Source organism: Lithobates pipiens, unplaced genomic scaffold, assembly GCF_037356315.1.
Source record: "Lithobates pipiens isolate NorthernLeopardFrog02 unplaced genomic scaffold, aLitPip1_a1.2 Scaffold_18, whole genome shotgun sequence".
In the NCBI taxonomy this organism is placed as follows: Eukaryota; Metazoa; Chordata; class Amphibia; order Anura; family Ranidae; genus Lithobates; species Lithobates pipiens.
This window is the reverse complement of record NW_027507758.1, coordinates 55645103-55650102: the sequence shown is the minus strand read 5'-3', so window position 1 is coordinate 55650102 and position 5000 is coordinate 55645103. Positions and strand designations below refer to the sequence as shown.

At 46.0% G+C, this 5000-nt stretch overlaps 1 protein-coding gene across 7 annotated transcripts in view; it reads left to right on the top strand.

The window, feature by feature from the left end:
- LOC143987137 (echinoderm microtubule-associated protein-like 4) overlaps nucleotides 1-5000 on the top strand; it is a 249200-nt gene that overhangs the window by 138143 nt on the left and 106057 nt on the right. The gene's annotated exons all lie outside the window — the stretch shown is intronic.

Here is a 5000-nt window from a genome sequence, read left to right as displayed (position 1 = left end):
GCAGACAATGCAGACTGTTAGGTGCTTACAACAAACCTATGGCATGAGGCACGGAGTACGTCACACTCCACACACCATTACTGGCTTCTATTGAATTTATGTGCTAAATGTTAGTACAGATTAGAAAATGGTCACCTTAAGCAGGATGCAACAAGTGAAGTCAAAACTTGCATGCAGCCTCTGCGAAGTATTGAAAACATTAAAGTGACCCTGTCATGAGAAAAGTGTGTGGGACTGCCATTGCTGGTGGTCTAGAAAAAAATTATTGTAGCTTGGCTGTTAGTGTTATAGGTCACAGACCCAGAACATGCTCCAAATAAGGGGTCTCCAAAATCTCTAAACAAAGGGCTGAGTTTACTGTCCTTCCGACTTTTTAGGGGGGCTGGAGTGTGGCCAATGAAGGTAGGAAATGTTGACATCAGTGGGGGTATACAATGCCCCATTGTTGGTGTAAGAGGGAGGCATAGTGCCCCATTGTTGGTGTAAGAGGGAGGCATAGTGCCCCATTGTCGGTGTAAGGTCGAGGCATGGTGCCCCATTGTCGGTGTAAGGTCGAGGCATGGTGCCCCATTGTCGGTGTAAGGTCGAGGCATGGTGCCCCATTGTCGGTGTAAGGTCAGTGAGGATGCACTGAAGCCAATGTATGAGAGCCAGGTATTTTGCATTGTCAGAAGGAATGGAAGCCTCCGTTATTCTCTCAGGACACGTATTGGAAGAATTGCAGGCAACAGGTCAGCTTGACAGGCAGTTTGCGTCTTCAGAGAAAGGTCAACAATGGCAGCCTACATTTTCCTTTTTATGACCCTTTCCTCCCAGCAGTATCTTTGTGTATTGTCAGAGGAACACATGGCTGTTTTATCACTATTCCTGTGCTGTGCCCCCTGGAGAATTCAGGAAATGTCACAGCTGCCCTCTTTCTGTAATGGGCCTGATGTACACTAACATTTGAGTAGCTACTGTAATACATATTTTACTTGTCCAGATATTACCAGACTCGGAAATCTTTCCCAAAGAGTCCACATAACAATTTCGGTTGCAATGTGTCAAACGTTTTTTAGGTGTGTGCTGTGCCATTATATTTGATGGGTCCTCATACAAAGGCTTGTAGATCCTCCCCTTATTGGCCTCTATTTTTAAGAAAGAACCAAGATGATTGTCATTGAGCCTGCACTGTAAAGTGACTCCACTGTAAAAAGGGCATTAAAGGGTAACTGCATTTTCGTGGAAATATAGTATATACATGTGACACAAGTCATATTGTAATTGAATGTTATTTAAAATTTGCCTTTCCTTTTCAATGTGCAGTGCTGTCAATATGGCTACCTGGAGGTGTTCTTTACACAGAATGTTTACAAAATGCCCCCCACAAACATCATTTCCTGCTTGTATGTTTGGTTCACCAATTTTCCCAGAAGTCTGCACTTCTTAGTGCTACAGTGTGCATTAGCCCCTCCAGGCAGAGAAATAAAATCTCAAACGCCTGTAAAAGCATTTTTTTTTTTTTCTTTTGAGCTGCAGTGTGCAAGAGCCCCTAGAACCCTTTTTGCACTGGGGAGCTTTACAGGCGCTACAGCGCTAAAAATGGCAACTGCAAAGTGCAGTGAGAGCCGCCGCTGTCTCTCCAATGTGAAAGCCCCGAGGGCTTTCCCAGTGGATCGGTGCGCCGACAGGACGCTAAAAAAAGACCGGCTAGCAGCATCTTTGGAGCGGTGGATACACCGCTCCTTCACCGTTCCTGCCTATTGAAATCAATGCTGCAGCGCGGCTATACTGTCGGCATAGGGCTGCTGCAGCAGCACTTTGCGGTGGTCTTAACCCTTTTTTCAGCCACTGGGGGGGGATAAAAGCGCCCCGCTAGCGGCCACGAAATTGGCGGTAAGGCACCGCTAAAATAGCTGCGTTTTGCCGCTGACACACCCACCGCCCTAATGTGAAAGGGGCCTAACCTGCAGAGATTGCACATCCAGACAGCAGGGCAAAAGGCGCCTTGTCATAAATCAGCCAGATATCTGCTACAAGTGCTCCCAGAGCAATGTTAGGCCCCTTTCACACAGAGGCGCTTAAAAACCACCGGTAAAACACTGAGCACTTTGGAAGAGTTTTCATGGCACTTTGGAAGACATAAACACTATTTTTAGCGGTGCTTTACCGCCAATTTTTCTGCGCTATTCAGCCACTAGCGGGGCTTTTTTTACCCCCCCCCCCACGCTAGTGGCTGAGAAAGGGTTAAAGCCCCCACATAGCATTGCTACTGGCTGTAGCAGCGCTATGCCAGTGGTATAGCCGCGCTGCCCCATTTATTTCAATACACCACTCCAAAGATGCTGCTAGTAGGACTTTAGCGTCCTTCAAGCACACCACTCTAGTGTGAAAGCCCTCGGGCTTTCACACTAGAGAGACAGGAGCGGTGCTATGCAGGCACTATTTTTAGTGCTGTAGCGCCTGTAAAGTGCCTCCAGTGTGAAAGGGGTCTTGGACCTTTTTTTACACTGGGGCGCTTTGCAGGCTCTACATCGCTAAAAATAGCGCCTGCAAAGCACCTTGAAAGAGCCGCTGCTGTCTCTCCAATGTGAGAGCCCAGAGCTTTCAAACTGGAGCGGTGCCCTGGCAAGACGCTAAAAAAACTCCTGCTAGCCGCATCTTTGGAACGGTGTATACACTGCTCCTGCCCATTGAAATCAGTGGGGCAGCGCGGCTATACTGCCGGCATAGCGCTGTTGCAGCAGCGCATTGTGGTGGTTTTAACCCTTTCTCGGCCACTAGCGGGGGTTTAAAGTGCCCCACTTGCGGCTGACTAGTGCCGTGAAATTGCTGGTAAAGCACCACTAAAAATAGCTGCGCTTTCCTGCCAATGCATCCACTGCCCCAGTGTGAAAGGGGCCTTGAGGTAGAACTGGTTATTGTTAAAAAACAATGTACTTATAGTAGAATTCTTGCCTCTTCTCGCCCCCCCCCCCTCAAAACAGATAAAGGTTGGAACACCTGTCAGATTTTATATTGTCTGGATCCATATTAAGGGTTCTGCCGCTTGAGAGGATTTAATTATCATTTTGGCACTCACATCCTACCCATGACTTCCTTGCTTATATCCATAATTGCTGAGTATTTCAGAGTCCAAATTTTGGCGCCTCGTGTTGCCTGGTTCCAACAACTGCTCAGTATGTTTACAGCTTAGAAACATAGGAGTGCAGACCCCAAACCACCCACCCAAAAACACAGTGAAAACATTGTTGCTTTTGGCAGAAATCCACGACATACGGTACGGGTCAGATTAGGACCAGGATTTTGGACAGTTACTATAGTTTCAGAATGGCATTGACAGTTTACTGTATGCTTCTTCCTGATTGGCATGTTTGAAGGTTCGATATGGTAGCACAGTAGAAGTTCACTTTTAACCTGTATTCATTTATTTATTTTTTTTCATGAAGAAAGTTATAAATTGGTTGAGTTAGACAGTAGATGGGTGTTTTTTTCTTTCAGTATTCCGGCTTTGCACTCTTTCAAAACACCAGGAAATGTTCTATTGCTTTTTTGCTGCCATATGTATATAGATTGGAATGGCAGTTATGTATTTATTTGAAATGAATCCTAATAAAGATGTATGATAAAAGCTCTTTTGGCCATACCTCTGTGGTCACAGGAGGGAACTTGGTTCTTTCTACACTCCTGTGACTCAGATGGGATAAAAAAAGGATTCCGACAATGTCATGAGCTGGCTCAGCCTCAGTGGGCCGCTGAGAGCCTGATCCAGCTGATCTCGCCCCCCTCCTCACCCCGCTGTTCCAGTGAGCACTGGAGAGGCAGACCAAGGAGCCGGTGATGGACACCACTCTCTGCTCACTAAAGACAGGGAACTGAGCTATCCGTAGTCTTTGATCACTCTGTTCTCGGCCTGAGAGGCAGCACAGATCAGATACTGCATCCACCTAGGTGAGTATAAATGTTTTATTTTTTTTTATTTTTTTTGTTTGAAAACCAGCTTTTCTCTTGTAAGCAAATTGTGCACATTTTTCACAGTTTATATCTCTGTGAATGCAAGACGTACTTCCTAAAGACGTAAAGTAAAAAGAGCACAGTGGCAGCCCTAAAAGTGAATGCTCCATTTACCCTCAATTTAAGAAAACGTACTCTGAAACGCACTTGTGATGATGGCAAATAATAAAACCGCCAGTGGCCACTTGTAATGCAGGGGCACCACCCCTCTATCCGTGCATCCGGCCCCCTAATCTACATACGGGGCAAAGGACACATGGTTTCCAATGGGGGATTTATTTTTGAAGCATGGGATTGGAGCCCAAGGCTCCAATAGGCTTCAAAAAGAGTGGGCTTGGGGGTGCTGAGCACTGTGCCCAAGCACACCCAGTATTGTGAGCATAATGAATATTCACTATATGGTCTTCCTGATTTCTCCTCCTGGCCAATCAGGAACAGGAAAAGGAGGCCCAGGTAAGCATTGGTATAGAACGCATGAAGATAAACCTTGTGCCCTTACAACCACTTTGGTGTGTGAAGGCCACTGCGGATACAGTATAGGCCTAATTGGGGGGTGGGGAGTGAAAGGGTAAAGACAATCCTTGGCGTTAGCTGATATGTTAATCTGGAACTAATGAATGATTCCAATAGTGCTGCTTATGCTTCCTCTGTTGTAAGAGCGAGGGGCAGGATGCTTACACTGCTCTGTTTATATTTGTAATCCCTGCGATCGTTCATAATACAGAGCCCCTAGGAATGGCTCTGCACACTGTCTGTGACCCGATTTCCTATATAGTATATTCGATGCCCCTTATTTTTTTTTTTTTTAAGTACTCTGCCTTTGAAGGCTTACTTTTATTTTAGTTACACAGCTCCATTTCATTTAGTACAACGCTTCCCCCTCACTTTTACTTGTGGAACATGCATCCATGCCACCGGCAAGACTAAGTCACATCACTTATGTGCAATGCTTTAACAGAAGGTTGCAGATATAGGACATTTATGGTTGGCCCACCTCCCGCCCACTT